The following is a 17202-nucleotide window of genomic DNA, read 5'->3' as shown; positions in this document are numbered from 1 at the left end:
AGATGCTTAAAATGGTATTCCCCTGCAAGCTAGCAGTACGCTGCAGGTCAGTAATATGCATTGATTAATGACAGGTTAGCTATAAAAAGTGACGGGGCTGTCCAGCTTCATGATATTGATGAACTCGCCTCAAGAAAGGAGATCATTATCAGATCAGCAAGCGTCAGACCCCTACAATTATCAGCGTTCAGCTCTGGCGTCGGCCAACTGTAACCAGTGAACAGCGCTCCGTTCACTATGTAGTGGCTGTTGCCGAGAACTGCAGCTCAGGGCCACTTAAAGGAACTTTCCAGTTACAGAAAACCTATCTCCCCAGCTGTCTTTTTTTTTTTCCTCCTTCAAACAAAATGTGCCTTACTGACCCTCCCCTGGTCCAGCACTGAGTCTCCGCTACTTATCCTGGTTCCTAGCATTGTCAACAGCCCTGATGTCAGTTTCATAGCGCTGCAGCCAATCGCTTGAGCTACGTTATTAGCTGCACCGCTAACAATGTGTCTTCAGTGCTGTGGCATAGCTGCAGGGCTAGACCCGGGCAAGCGTGAGTAAAGCAAAGACTGTTTGTTTCTGAAACCAAACTGCAGCCAGGGATTTTCCAAAATCGGAAAACCCCTTGTAACTAAGTAATATCTGAGTCACAGAAATGTAAGTTAATCACAATACGATCAACATTGCCTGCAACACAAGGCTTCACACACCTGGTATTACATGAAAGTATTCAGGAAAAATACACTGTGTGCAGAATTATTAGGCAAATGAGTATTTTGATCACATGATACTTTTTATACATGTTATCCTACTCCAAGCTGTATAGGCTGAGAGCCAACTACCAATTAAGTAAATCAGGTGATGTGCATCTCTGTAATGAGGAGGGGTGTGGGGTAATCACATCAACACCCTATATAAGGTGTGCTTAATTATTAGGCAACTTCCTTTTCTTTGGCAAAATGGGTCAGAAGAGAGATTTGCCAGGCTCTGAAAAGTCCAGAATTGTGAGATGTCTTGCAGAGGGATGCAGCAGTCTTGAAATTGCCAAACTTTTGAAGCGTGATCACCGAACAATCAAGCGTTTCATGGCAAATAGCCAACAGGGTCGCAAGAAGCGTGTTGGGCAAAAAAGGCGCAAAATAACTGCCCATGAATTGAGGAAAATCAAGCGTGAAGCTGCCAAGATGCCATTTGCCACCAGTTTGGCCATATTTCTGCAACGTTACTGGAGTATCAAAAAGCACAAGGTGTGCCATACTCAGGGACATGGCCAAGGTAAGGAAGGCTTAACAATGACCACCTTTGAACAAGAAACATAAGATACAACATCAAGACTGGGCCAAGAAATATCTTAAGACTGATTTTTCACAGGTCTAATGGACTGATGAAATGAGAGTGACTCTTGATGGGCCAGAGGCTGGATCAGTAAAGGGCAGAGAGATCCACTCCGACTCAGATGCCAGCAAGGTGGAGGTGGGGTACTGGTATGGGCTGGAATCATCAAAGATGAACTTGTGGGACCTTTTTGGGTTGAAGATGGAGTGAAGCTCAACTCTCAGACCTACTCCCAGTTTCTGGAAGACAACTTCTTCAAGCAGTGGTACAGGAAGAAATCGGTATCGTTCATAGAAAAACATGATTTTCATGCAGGACAATGCTCCATCACATGCATCCAACTACTCCACAGCGTGGCTGGCCAGAAAAGGTCTAAAAGATTAAAAAATAATGACATGGCCCCCTTGTCCACCTGATCTGAACCCCATAGAGAACCTGTGGCCCCTCATAAAATGTAAGATCTACAGGGAGGGAAAACAGTACACCTCTCGGAACAGTGTCTGGAGGCTGTGGTGGCTGCTGCACGCAATGTTGAGGGTAAACAGATCAAGCAACTGACAGAATCTATGGATGTTAGGCTGTTGAGTGTCATCATAAAGAAAGGTGGCTATATTGGTCACTAATTTTTTGGGGTTTTCTTTTTGCATGTCAGAAATGTTTATTTCTACATTTTGTACAGTTATATTGGTTTAGGCTGGTTTCACACTACGTCTTTTTAACATCCGTTGAAAACGTTATTTTAGCGGAAGTACGGATCCAGTGCAAATGCGTTTTCATTTCAATGCATTTGCAATGGACTCGCGTTAACATCCGTTCACCTGCGTTTGCGTGCGTTATAGTGCGGATCCGGTGACTTGCAGTTTTTTAACATGTTTCAAAAACGCTACTTGTAGCGTTTTTGAGCTGCGTCAAAATACTGCAAGTCACCGGATCCTGACTAAACAGCACGCAAACGCAGGTGAAAGCTGGCGTGCTGATAGACAGGATCCTGCTTTTGTACTGAGCATGCCCAGAAAGTACTGAGCATGCCCAGAACCAGTCTCGCGTGATCTGTCTATCTCTCTACTCCCTCCCTCACCCTCTCTCTCTCTCTCTCTATCTCTGTCTTTCCCCCTTCCTCCCCTTCCTCTCTCCCCCACCTGAGAGCTGCGGACACTCGTAACCAAGGTAAATATCGGGTAACCACTTCTCTTAGTTACCCGATGTTTACGTTGGTTACGTTGGTTACGCGTGCAGGCAGCCCTGCTCCTAGCAGCTGCAGACACTCGTAACCAAGGTAAATATCGCGTAACCACTTATCTTAGTTACCCGATGTTTACGTTGGTTACGTGTGCAGGCAGCCCTGCTCCTAGCAGCTGCAGACACTCGTAACCAAGATAAATATCGGGTATCCAAGGCCGATGTTTACCTTGGTTACCAGCGTCTGCAGCTGTCAGAAGCCGGCTCCCAGTTTAGTTCCCCTCACTCCCGATCACATGACTCCAATGCCCGCCCCTAAACATCCAGTGCAGGATCCTGCAAAATAACAGATGCGTTTGCATACGTTATTTGCTGTAAAAGCAGGATCCGTACTTCCGCTAAAATAACGTTTTCAACGGATGTTAAAAAGACGTAGTGTGAAACCAGCCTTACCTGGTGAAAATAAACAAGTGAGATGGGAATTTAGGCTGGTTTCACACTACGTCTTTTTAACATCCGTTGAAAACGTTTTTTTAGCGGAAGTACGGATCCTGCTTTTACAGCAAATAACGTATGCAAACGCATATGTTATTTTGCAGGATCCTGCACTGGATGTTTAGGGGCGGGCATTGGAGTCATGTGATCGGGAGTGAGGGGAGCTAGACTGGGAGGAGGCTTCTGACAGCTGCAGACGCTGGTAACCAAGGTAAACATCGGCCTTGGATACCCGATATTTATCTTGGTTACGAGTGTCTGCAGCTGCTAGGAGCAGGGCTGCCTGCACGCGTAACCAACGTAAACATCGGGTAACTAAGAGAAGTGGTTACGCGATATTTACCTTGGTTACGAGTGTCCGCAGCTCTCAGGTGGGGGAGAGGGGGGGAGGGAGGAAGGGGGAAAGACAGAGAGAGAGAGGGTGAGGGAGGGAGGAGGAGAGAGACAGATCACGCGAGACTGGTTCTGGGCATGCTCAGTACTTTCTGGGCATGCTCAGTACAAAAGCAGGATCCTGTCTATCAGCACGCCAGCGTTCACCTGCGTTCGCGTGCGTTATAGTGCGGATCCGGTGACTTGCAGTATTTTGACGCAGCTCAAAAACGCTACAAGTAGCGTTTTTGAAACATGTTAAAAAACTGCAAGTCACCGGATCCGCACTATAACGCACGCAAACGCAGGTGAACGCAGGTGGACGCGAGTCCATTGCAAATGCATTGAAATGAAAACGCATTTGCACTGGATCCGTACTTCCGCTAAAATAACGTTTTCAACGGATGTTAAGACGTAGTGTGAAACCAGCCTTATTTGTTTTTTATTAAGTTGCCTAATAATTCTGCACAGTAATAGGTACCCGCACAAACAGATATCCTCCTAAGATAGCCAAATCTAAAAAAAAAACCACTCCAACTTCAAAAAATATTAAGCTTTGATATTTATGAGTCTTTTGGGTTTATTGAGAACATAGTTGTTGATCAATAATAAAAAAAAATCCTTTAAAATATAACTTGCCTAATAATTCTGCACACGGTGTAAGCCAGGGGTCTCAAACTCGGCTGGGTGTATGGGCCGCACAGAGGAAAAAAATAATTTGGGGGGCCGCATTCTTTGCAGGACAAAGTGACATTTTTATTGGTACCACATATATATTATATATATATATATATATATATATATATATATATATATATATATATATATATATATATATATATATATATATATATATATATATATATATATATTAATTTTTTTACACACCTTTGGATCACTGATTTTGAACATTTTTCACTTGTTTATTATAATAAATGTGCACATTCTTTGTTTATTAAAAAAAAAAAAAAAAAAATTGATGGTAAAAAAAAAATATCATGCCTTATTTTATTTTTTTTTTACATTTTATCCCTTTCTTGTAACTAATAGTGTTACTATTAGCACTATATAAAAATTTTGGCCAACATCTTTTAGTAATGTTCCCCATCTTGTTGTAATGTACCCATGCTTGCCCCCTTGTAGTATTGTGCCCCATCCTTGTCCCCATCCTACAGTAATGTGCTCATCCTTGTCCCCATCTTATCGTAATGTGCACATGCTGTAGTAATGTGTCCAGCCTTGTCCCCATCTTGTAGTAATTTGTCCAGCCTTGTCCCCATCCTGTGTGTCCAGCTTTGTCCCCATCTTATAGTAATGTTCCCCATTCTTGTCCCCTTGTAGCAATCTCCCTATCCTGTAGTACTATCCCCATCATATAGTTGTCCCATTTTATAGTAATGTGCCCATCCTACAGTAATGTCCCTATCCTATAGTAATGTGCCAACCTTGTCCCCATCCTATAGTACTGTCCCATCCTATAGTAAAGTCCCCATCTTATCATAATGTGCCCATCCTTGTCCCCATCCTATAGTAATGTCCCCAGCCTTATCCCAATCCTATAGTAATATTTCTCATCCTTGTCCCCTTGTAGTACTGTCCCTATCCTGTAGTACTGTGCCCATCCTAGTCCCCATCCTATATTAATGTCCCCAGCCTTGTCCCAATTATATAGTAATGTCCCCATTCAATAGTATTAGGCCCATCCTTGTAATGTCCCCATCCTTTAGTAATGTGCCCACCTTGTCCCTATTCTATAGTAATGTCCCCATCCTGTAGTAATGGGTGGAGGGGGCAGTGGCGGCTGAAAGAGGGCAGTGGAGCTATAACTTACCGATCGCTCCCTTCACCTTCCACAGACCCTGGAGTGAAGCTGAGGGGAGCGGTCTCTGGACCCAGATTCACAGTGATTGGAGAGATCGGTCACAAGGCCGGTCTCTCCAATCAGAGCTGTGGGCGGGTGAAACTGAGGTCACCCAACTCCAGCCAATGATCAGTGCTATAGCTGCACTGATATGGCTGGATTTCAATGTTACAGCCATTTTCAATTGCTGAAACATTACAGTGGCTGTAATTCGCTGACGAACGCCGCTCAGCCAATCACAGCCTCCGTAGGTCCGGGGAAGAGACACCACCCCTCCTGAGGTCCCCTCCTCCCCGAATCTAAGGTATTTGCAATGCAAAGCGATCACAGACTCCGGGGCTCCAGGGCCGCAATCTCGCCATGACGTACTAGGTACGTCATGGGTCCTTAATTACCAGGGAGCCATGACGTACCCAGTAAGTCTTAGGTCGCTAAGGGGTTAATGTACCGTCCTACACACACACACACACACACACACACACACACACACACACACACACACAACACCATTCTTCTTACCTGTCCCACGTTCCCTCTGCTCCCTCATCTCTGCTTTGTGCGGCCCCCAGGCCCGTGCCCCTGGTCACTATCGCGGCCGGCGCAGAGGCTGCAGCCACTGTCAGTGATTTATGTCAGATAATTGTTTCGGCCGGTGCTGCGCGCGCAGAGCCCTTGACTCAGAGAGAACACCAGCAAAACATTCATCTAACAAAGTGCAGACAGTGGCTGCGGCCCCTGCACCGTCCGCGATAGTTAACAGGGGCACGGGCCTGGGGGCCGCAAGAAGCAGCCTGAGGGGCCGCATGCGGCCCGCGTGTTTGAGACCCCTGGTGTAAGCTCTCAGCATTACAAGCACTTATCTCTGCAACACTGGATCTTATGGACAGAGGAGAAGCATTCTGGGAATCCAGACTCCGACACTGCTCACATTATAGACATGCCTCACTATGTACAACGGCATGTTATGTACTACACATTGTGTTCTATTACCCACTATACCACACGTTGTGTCACATACCGTGTGGTATAGGTGGTAACACAACATTGTATGTCCCATACTATATGTTACCCCCCTATACCACACGTTGTGTCACATACTATATGTTACCCCCTATACCACACGTTGTGTCACATACTATATGTTACCCCCTATACCACATGTTGTGTCACATACTATATGTTACCCCCTATACCACACGTTGTGTCACATACTATGTTACCCCCTATACCACACGTTGTGTCACATACTATATGTTACCCCCTATACCACACGTTGTCTCACATACTATATGTTACCCACTATGCCACACGTTGTGTCACATACTATATGTTACCCCCTATACCACATGTTGTGTCACATACTATATGTTACCCCCTATACCACACGTTGTGTCACATACTATGTTACCCCCTATACCACACGTTGTGCCACATACTATATGTCCCCACTATACCACACGTTGTGTCACATACTATATGTCCCCACTATACCACACGTTGTGTCACATACTATATGTTACCCCCTATACCACACGTTGTGTCACATACTATATGTCCCCACTATACCACACGTTGTCACATACTATATGTTGCCCCCTATACCAAACGTTGTGTCACATACTATATGTCACCATTATACCACACGTTGTGTCACATACTATATGTTACCCCCTATACCACACGTTGTGTCACATACTATATATTATGTTTCCTGCTCTCCTTCATGTTACACCTCCTGGATTATGAAGTGCAGAGAACGTTTCCTTAGACAATATGTACGAAAGCCAAGAAAACTTTTGGAAAAAGTAAAACCAGTATAACATCGTCACATAAAAAACCCTAAAGATAACAAAATGAATAATAAGCTACATACATTACGGTTCCCTTTCGGTAAATACAGTGGTTAGTTGGAAGCCCTTCATCATCCTCCTGGCCTTCAGCATCTCTGTGTTTTGCTCATGAAAAATGTATTCCCTCCCAGCACAATGTAAGCTATGGAAGAGCAGAGTCATCTTCCACACAATAAATAGTTAATGCCGAGCACAGGTTGAAGGCGACTCCTTTGTGAGCTTATGACACATCCTCAGGCCTATGAGGTTTCTGCAGATGCTGCAGCATCACGCACGTCAGAATCATCAAAAGGATGCCAAGCCCTGCTTGTCCCGGCCCTCCGGATCAGGACAGGCAACCTCTCCGGGTTCTATTACTGGCTGCACAGTCACACCACAACACACCGGGGGAATTGTGAAATCAGGAGGATAAAACATGTAAACCATTCATAGGAGGACACAGTGACATGGAGTACTACCGTAGAAGCCATATGCTCTCCTGTGACAGGCAGCAATATAGCACAACTCCGCTATAAGTACATACAGTAAAGGCCATGTGCCCACAGGTCAGTCTCGGCGTGGATTTTGGCACAGATCAGTGAATCAGTATTTCATCCAACCTCAATCTACTGTACATCGCATGATAAGAATAGTTACACAGCACTGTTGGTCATATGCATCAAAATGTGAGAATAACGTGAATGATATTTATTACCAAGGATGCCAACAGATTTCACAATCTCATCACTGAAATATAGCTCCCCGACACCAGCAGCTCTCATGCAGCCCCACATAAGGCCACCACCATGTTTCACTTTAGGCACCATGAATTTATTCTAAATTTCATTTTTCAAAATGCCTGATACCTACAGTAAAACATGGTGGTGCAGTGTCTAATGTGGGGCTGCAAGAGCCCTGCTGGTGTCGGTGAGCTACAATTTCATTAATAGTATCATGAATTCATAGATATACTACTCGATATTGAAAGCGAATATGCTGCCATCACTACGTGCCCTTAGTAGATGTGCACTTTTCCAACATGACAAAGATCAAAAACACACATCTGTTGAAGAAGAATAGGATGAAAGTGATTCAGTGGCCAAGTATGTCTCCTAAACTGAACCCAATCTGAAGAGACAACTTGTCATAATTTTGCATCCAGGCCATTTATGACATCAGGAAGCAATATTCCCCCAATTTGGGAAAATTAGAATCTCTCGAAGGGCTCTTTCAGGCATCTGTGCAACACAGTCAGAGCACAGACTAGAATGCATGACCTAGCTGCGGCTCTCCCAACCACAGCGTGACAGCTTGATATATTTCTATGAGGCTGTCACACGTGGGTCAGGAAAACCCTGGCCAGTCTGTTTCATTGCGGTCTGTGCATGGACTGGCCTTAGGTTTCCTGCAAAGAGTGTGACAACCTCATAGAAACACATGAAGCTATCACGCTCCGGTTGGGAGTGCCACGGCCAGTCCATTCATTCTGGTCTGTGCGTTGCACGAATGTCTGAAAGATCCCCAATTGGGTTTTTCCTTTCCTCTGGATCAATGTTAGGATTATAGGTTAGACTTGATGGACTTGTGTCTTTTATCAACTTTAACGACTTGTGACATATATACAGTATACATAGTATGTCATAGTTTAGCTCCCTGCCTTTCTTGGTAGATGATGACTGTGATATTCAGTCATCAAAGGCTTCTAACTGCCATGGGTGAAGCAGAGCTCTGCTTGCGACTGTTAACCAACTAAATTGCGCTGTCAGTCTGATTCAACGGCATTCAATGTGCATCGGCAGTGGGCGCACTGCTCTAACCCCTCATCGGCACTGCCGTGAAGAAATCGCGGGACGCCAATGAGTGCCATGACAGCCAGAAGTCAACTGAAGACCTCTGTGTCTATCATCACGGTACTCCTCCAAAAACGAACCCGAGCCGAGCATTTATAGGAGACCATGAATTCTATTATATACATTGTTGTATGTAGCACAAGCGATCAGATTATCACAGATTTAAATACAGTGAAAAAAAGTTTAAAAAAAATATTAAAAAGTAAAAATCACCCCCACCCCGCTTCGTAGGAAAGATTATTGAGGGACATTTTCATAAAAAGTTATAAAACTAAAAGAAATAAGAGAGCTAGTACTATTCCCAAGTCACTGAAGATCTGGCGCAAAGAAGAAGAAGCAGGCCCGATTACCATCCACTACTCGGGACAAACCGCACGGCCTATAGACACCTAAAGACAAGACACAGCGATACCCGAGAAAAATACACTACAAGGCCCAAACTCTTCACTGCACACCCGTACAGCAAATACTCACCGCGGGTGAACAATGGCCTAAATAAGAAGGAATCCTGTAGACTAAGGGAATGTGCACAACGTAAAGGGGTTATCCACTACTTGTACAACCTCCTTCACATTCCTCATGTGTGTCACCATAAAAAACAAAACTTATACTCACCTCCAGCGCCACCGCAGTTCCAGTGATGTCGGAACACGTGTTGGTGGAACTCACGTGACATGGTTAATACACACAAGGCCCACGTCCAATCAGCATCGGCTTCCCTCTCCCCACCTTTGAACCATTATATATTTAACAGGAAATGAGTGGCAGCCGCAGCGCTTATTCGTGTTAATGACTCCTGCGTCCGAAGGCGGTGGTGACTGATCCCGGGGCTCGCAAGTCATGTGTGACATCACTGGGCTTTGTTCTTTTATGGAGGCGCACATGGGGAATGAGAAGGGATGGTCCAAGTAGTGGAGAACTCCTAAGGCTATGTGTCCACGGTAGAATGTACCTGCGGATTTTTCTGCATGAAAATCTGCGACTTTCACGGCAAATCCGCACCTTATTTTTGCCGCGGATTTACCGCGGATTACCGCGAATTTGCCGCGGATTTTGATGCAGATTTTTTTTTTTTCCCCCATTCTATACCCAAAATCCGCAACAATAATTGACATGCTGCAGATTTTTCCGGATCAAAATCCGCGGCAAATCCGCCGCGGAAAAATCCGCAGCATGGACACAGCATTTCCAAAATGCCATTGAAATGGCTTGGAAGTGCCGCTGCTGCAGATTTTCGGAAAATCCGCGGTAAATCCGCGGTAAATCCGTGGTAAATCCGCAGCGTGGGCACATAGCCTTAAAGTATTTGGTGCAGAAATTTCTTTATCTATTGGCAAGGCAAAACATGCATTTTGGTGCAGATCTTTCACACTCAATTAGGCCACGTTCACACATTCAGCATTTGACATCAGTATTTCTAGGCCAAAACCAAGAGGGGACAATCAGAGGAAAGTATAATAGGGTCATTCCGTGTCAAGTGGACCAGTGGTCCCCCCTCGACGTTCTCCGATTTTGCTGAAAATTTATAAGGATGTACATGTATGTTTGAAAAGAGGTTCTGTAAATTTTTAGGGCCAGATCTCAAATATATTGGGCACTGTTGACCTTTCACTGGAGGCCCCCCCCAAGCCTGCGGCTTCAGCTAAGAGGATTTTGCAAACTTTGGCACATAGCCATTAGAGTTCTATACTGGCTATGATGCTGACATTTGGCATACTAGCTCAACGTTTGCTGCTAAACGCGATAAAATTATTACCGGCTATGACAAAACAATATTTCGGCCGCAATTTTGTGTCAAAGTAGCTTGCAAAACGCCTCGCATAAAATGTATGCCAAACTTTGCCCATATATAACTCAAGACCAAAAACCAATAGGAACTGGTGCTTTGCCCTGTACAACAAACCGCTTCATGACTTTGCATTGCTGCAATATCACGGTCAAAGCATATGTATTTGTGGAAATATTCACACCCACATATGATGAAAAACTTAAAAAAAAATGAATTTTACCTATTTTTAGGTCAAATTTCCCAAAAAGGGTACCCCTAAAATATATTAATTCTGTTATTTGAAAGAGCACATTTTTCTCTACAAGGATCATTGGGAGTTTTTTTGGAGTCTCTCCATTTAAGAAAAGAAAAATGCCACTGAACATGGTGTTATGTATGCACGTAATGCATTGATTTTGTGTTTGATTTTCAGATTCTTATCACATGTTACAGAGTTCTATTGTTGCTAGCAAATGTCTATTATAATCAAAAACCTATAAACCTATTGACTATTGTTACATTTTAATGCATATATTATTTATTTTTTAGTGATGGAGAATGAAATTGATGACAAAAAGATTGGCATTTCAAGGGTGTCAAATGACCCTTCATCTTTCATTGCCCATGTAGATGGATCTGTCAGATCAGAAATGCCTTTTGTGCCAATTGCAAACCTCCAGCCAGGGCAATACATTGCCTGCATTTACGATAGGAACTGGTGGATTGGAAATATTTCTGAAATTTCAGTCTCCGACCATGATGCATTAATACATTTTATACATCCTCATGGAGCAGCTAGCTTCTTTCACTGGCCTGTGAGAAATGATACATGCTGGATTCCCGAGCAGTCGATCATTGCAATAATTCCAGCACCAGCTGCAGCAGCAATGGGCCGACAATACAGCTTCTCTGAACCCATTATGTTGCAAATTCAGCAACAATTCCAGACCACTTAGACTGAACATTATGGCTTGGGAACCAATAAAAGATACCCAATATTAGGCTTGGGATCCTAGGCAAAGACACCCACCCTCAGAACCTGCGATAAAGAGACCACCCGCGACTTGCCTTGCACGGCTATCGGCCATGGCTCCTAGGCGATGGGGCTGCCAATTCTCGAAAGACAGCATTATTACAATTCTTAATAGGATTATAATAAAAAAATTGTTTAAAAGAACAGAGAGTCCTCAGTGGTTGATACCTTTTAATGGCTAACTGAAAAGATGGTAATAATTGCAAGCTTTCGAGACTACTCAGGTCTCTTCATCAGGCATGGTATAACACAAAATCTGAAGAGTCACATACTTATACACAACAGGACTTAGAATAGTGCAGTAAAAAAAAAAAAAAAAAAAAAAAAAAGAACAAGTTATATGAAACAGAACTATCTCTATGGCAGGGGGACAAGCTGTTCTAGCCATAAATACTGCTGCAGTTCAGTGTGAAAGTTTTATTGTCCTTTGATAAGGGTCTGGTCCAGGGCTGTGACACGCTCGGATGGTCAGAGGAGCACATCTTTTAACTGATGTAAAAAGACATGAATCCATGAGACACATTCATTCCTTCTCTGAATGTGTCAAAGGTCATCATAAGTTTGTACTCCCATAGTCTCCTGTCTCTCTGGGACTTGAAGTTTCCTTTCAATACCAGCAATTTCATGTCCATGATGCTGTGGTCTGGGTTACAAAAATGTTTGGCCACAGGTAGATCCATCCTTTTTTCTCTAATTGTGTGGCGGTGAGAATTCATCCTTGTCCTGAGCTGTTGTCCTGTCTCCCCTACATACAGACCCCCAGTTGGACATTTGGTACATATAATTAAGTACACCACATTGGTTGTGGTGCAGCTGAACGTACCTGGGATCTTGTAGTCCTGATGTGATCTGGGAATCTTTATCTTGTCCGTTGTCAATATTAATGGACAGGTCTTGCATTTTTTCTGGTTGCAGGGAAATGTTCCTGTTGGTGTTGGAGAGGACAGGGAGCTTTTTTTTACTGCACTATTCTAAGTCCTGTTGTGTATAAGTATGTGACTCTTTGTCAGAAGCTCCCTGTCCTCTCCAACACCAACAGGAACATTTCCCTGCAACCAGAAAAAATGCAAGACCTGTCCATTAATATTGACAACGGACAAGATAAAGATTCCCAGATCACATCAGGACTACAAGATCCCAGGTACGTTCAGCTGCACCACAACCAATGTGGTGTACTTAATTATATGTACCAAATGTCCAACTGGGGGTCTGTATGTAGGGGAGACAGGACAACAGCTCAGGACAAGGATGAATTCTCACCGCCACACAATTAGAGAAAAAAGGATGGATCTACCTGTGGCCAAACATTTTTGTAACCCAGACCACAGCATCATGGACATGAAATTGCTGGTATTGAAAGGAAACTTCAAGTCCCAGAGAGACAGGAGACTATGGGAGTACAAACTTATGATGACCTTTGACACATTCAGAGAAGGAATGAATGTGTCTCATGGATTCATGTCTTTTTACATCAGTTAAAAGATGTGCTCCTCTGACCATCCGAGCGTGTCACAGCCCTGGACCAGACCCTTATCAAAGGACAATAAAACTTTCACACTGAACTGCAGCAGTATTTATGGCTAGAACAGCTTGTCCCCCTGCCATAGAGATAGTTCTGTTTCATATAACTTGTTCTTTTTTTTTTTTTTTTTTTTTTTTTTACTGCACTATTCTAAGTCCTGTTGTGTATAAATACGTGACTCTTCAGATTTTGTGTTATACCATGCCTGATGAAGAGACCTGAGTAGTCTCGAAAGCTTGCAATTATTACCATCTTTTCAGTTAGCCATTAAAAGGTATCAACCACTGAGGACTCTCTGTTCTTTTAAACAATTTTTTTATCTCTACTGGCTAACACGGTACAAAGATATATTTTACTTGTAGGATTATAATACCAATTCTTAGGGAATTGGTTGTGGTATAACCACCATGGACCAACGCAAGGGTTTGAATAGTGCAGTTAGCATTCATTGCGTATTAATAAATAACACCATGTTCAGTGGCATTTTTCTTTTCTTAAATGGAGAGACTCCAAAAAACCCCCCAATGATCCTTGTAGAGAAAAATGTGCTCTTTCAAATGATAACAGAATTAATATATTTTAGGGGTACCCTTTTTGGGAAATTTCACCTAAAAATAGGTAAAATTCGTTTTTTTTTAAGTTTTTCATCATATGTGGGTGTGAATATTTCCACAAATACATATGCTTTGACCGTGATATTGCAGCAATGCAAAGTCATGAAGATGTTTGTTGTACAGGGCAAAGCACCAGTTCCTATTGGTTTTTGGTCTTGAGTTATATATGGGCAAAGTTTGGCATAAATTTTATGCGAGGCGTTTTGCAAGCTACTTTGACACAAAATTGAGGCTGAAATATTGTTTTGTCATAGCCGGTAATAATTTTATCGCGTTTAGCAGCAAAAGTTGAGCTAGTATGCCAAATTTCAGCATCATAGCCAGTATAGAACTCTAATGGCTATGTGCCAAAGTTTGCAAAATCCTCTTAGCTGAAGCCGCAGGCTTGGGGGGGGGCCTCCAGTGAAAGGTCAACAGTGCCCAATATATTTGAGATCTGGCCCTAAAAATTTACAGAACCTCTTTTCAAACATACATGTACATCCTTATAAATTTTCAGCAAAATCGGAGAACGTCGAGTGGGGACGATTTTTAAAACTGGTCCACTTGACACGGAATGACCCAATAGAAACACGTCACCACTTCTGTATTTATTGCCCACTTCTGGTTTTGACTTAAGGGTGCTTTACATGAGACGATCTATCGCGCGATGCATCGTCAGGGGTCACGGTTTTCGTGACGCACATTCGGCATCGTACACTATGTCATCTCGTGTGACACCTCCTAGCGACGCAGTATCGTTCACAAATCGTGAGTCGTGTACTCGTCGCTAGGTTTCATAAAATTGTTTAATTAAAATGGCGCTGGTTGTTCATAGTTTCCGTGGCATCACACATCACACAACTTACCTGCGTCCCGCGGCACCCGCCGGCTATGTGGAAGGAAGGAGGTGGGCGGGATGTTTACGTCCCGCTCAGCTCCTCCCCTCCGCTTCTACTGGCCGGCTACCGTGTGACGTCGCTGTGACGCCGAACGTCCCTCCAACTTCAGGAAGTGGACATTCGTCGCCCACAGCGAGGTCATCCGGAAGGTAAGTACGTGTGACGGGGGTTAAACGAGTTTGTGCGCCATGGGCAGAGATTTGCCCGTGACGCAAAAACGATGGGGCGGGTACGATCGCTCGTGCTATCGCACGATAGATCAACTCGTGTAAAGCAGGCTTTACAAAAACTGATGTAAATACTGACCAAATACTGAACGTGGCCTAAGTATGAGTGAAATCGGCAGCAAAAACGCTGAAAATTGACGTGATGCAGATTTAAATTCTCAATGTGAGCACGAGACTTCATGATTTTCATTCACTTTGCTGACATTATAACAAATCAGAAAAAAAGCGACAAATTTGCAATGTCTGCACAGGCCCTTAGGCGGGCTTTGCACGTTGCGACATCGCAAGCCGATGCTGCGATGTCGCACGCGATAGTCCCCGCCCCTGTCGCAGGTACAATATCTTGTGAAAGCTGGCGTAGCGAAAATTATCGCTACGCTGGCTTCACATGCACTCACCTGCCCTGCGACCGTCGCTCTGGCCGGCGACCCGCCTCCTTATTAAGGGGGCGGGTCGTGTGGCGTCACTGCGACGTCACATGGCAGGCGGCCAATAGGAGCGGAGGGGCGGAGATGAGCAGGATGTAAACATCCCGCCCACCTCCTTCCTTCAGCATAACCTACGGAAGCCGCGGTGACGCCAGTAGATGTTCCTTGCTCCTGCGGCTTCACACACAGCGATGTGTTCTGCCGCAGGAGCGAGGAACAACATCGTACCGTCGCGTCAGCGTAATTATGGATTACGCCGACGCTGCACCGATGATACGATTACGACGCTTTTGCGCTCGTTAATCGTATCATCTAGGCTTTACACACTGCGATGTCGCATGCGATGCCGGATGTGCGTCACTTTCAATTTGACCCCACCGACATCGCACCTGCGATGTCGTAGTGTGCAAAGCCCTCCTTCCTCTCTACTATAGTCCTATACTTAAGAAATCAAGTAGAGACAACGCTGAAGTTCCGCTGCTCCGCGGGCTGGCCAACGGCCGCAACATCAAGAGACAAACATGATCAGCAGTTGTCAACTGCACACAGCGAAGTTTTGACCATACTGAAATTCATTATCTGCCCTCCTGCGTTTTACCGTCCCAAACCTCTGCCATTTTACCTCTCCAGTTCCTCGGCCATAAATACACAACTCCATAAATCCAAACATAAGCTCATTTTATCCTCAGTATTACCAGAAAAATACTTCGGTATATCTGCATGCAATACCATGTGGATGTACATGCAGATTGAGACGCAGATTCAAACCATTTCAATACAGCAGATGAAACCTGCTGTGTTCCTGTAGGTGATCTGTAAGGCCTAAAACACACTTCCGCAAAAAAAACGTACGTGTCTTACGGTCCATGTTCCGTTTTTTTTAAGCGCTTCTCCGGTACGTATGGCATCCGTGTGATGGCGTATGCGAGCCGTGTGTGCGTGTTGAATGACCGTGTATGTGTACGTGGAATGTCCGTGTGGAATGTCCGTTTGTGTGTTGCACAATGTCGTTGATACATGTCGGCTGACAGCAGACAGGGTTGCGCGATGAGAATGAACTCGGGTGAACTTCACCCGACTTCATCGTCATGCCGCGGCTCTCTGTGTGCCGCGTACTGATTAGCGGTCACCTGTGAAGGATTCACCAGTGACCGCTAATCCCGCGAGTGACTGAAGTGAGCAGCCCTCTCTCATAGTTACCGCTCCCCGATAACCAGCGCGGCGAGGAACAGCTGTGCAGAGAATACGCGGCGACAATTACTTTGAATATGCCGGCCGCTCATTAATCAATCTCGTATTCCCTGCTTTACCCGCCCACCGGCGCCTATGATTGGTTGCAGTCAGACACGCCCCCCACGCTGAGTGACAGCTGTCTCACTGCACTTAATCACAGCAGCCGGTGGGCGTCTTTACTGTGCAGTAAAATAAATAAATAATTAAAAAAAACGGCGTGCGGTCCCCCCCCAATTTTAATACCAGCCAGATAAAGCCATACGGCTGAAGGCTGGTATTCTCAGGATGGGGAGCCCCACGTTATGGGGAGCCCCCCCAGCCTAACAAGATCAGTCAGCAGCCGCCCAGAATTGCCGCATACATTATATGCGACAGTTCTGGGACTGTACCCGGCTCTTCCCGATTTGCCCTGGTGCGTTGGCAAATCGGGGTAATAAGGAGTTATTGGCAGCCCATAGCTGCCAATAAGTCCTAGATTAATCATGTCAGGCGTCTCCCCGAGATACCTTCCATGATTAATCTGTAAATTACAGTAAATAAACACACACACCCGAACAATCCTTTATTAGAAAAAAAAACACTAACAAATT

At 44.5% G+C, this 17202-nt stretch overlaps 1 protein-coding gene across 4 annotated transcripts in view; it reads right to left on the bottom strand.

Annotated features, from left to right (window-relative positions):
- The window catches only part of CCSER2 (coiled-coil serine rich protein 2), a 230710-nt gene that overhangs the window by 198885 nt on the left and 14623 nt on the right, over positions 1-17202 (bottom strand). The window contains exon 1 of one of the 4 annotated variants that reach the window (XM_075348980.1): positions 7101-7249. The exons of the other annotated variants lie outside the window; for them this stretch is intronic. The gene's annotated coding sequence lies outside the window, so the exon portion shown is untranslated. Of the gene's footprint in view, positions 1-7100; positions 7250-17202 lie in introns of those variants that run through there. 4 annotated transcript variants of the gene reach the window in all.

This window comes from Anomaloglossus baeobatrachus, chromosome 5, assembly GCF_048569485.1.
Source record: "Anomaloglossus baeobatrachus isolate aAnoBae1 chromosome 5, aAnoBae1.hap1, whole genome shotgun sequence".
In the NCBI taxonomy this organism is placed as follows: domain Eukaryota; kingdom Metazoa; phylum Chordata; class Amphibia; order Anura; family Aromobatidae; genus Anomaloglossus; species Anomaloglossus baeobatrachus.
The sequence above is the reverse complement of the archived record's forward strand: the minus strand, read 5'-3'. Positions and strand labels throughout refer to the sequence as shown.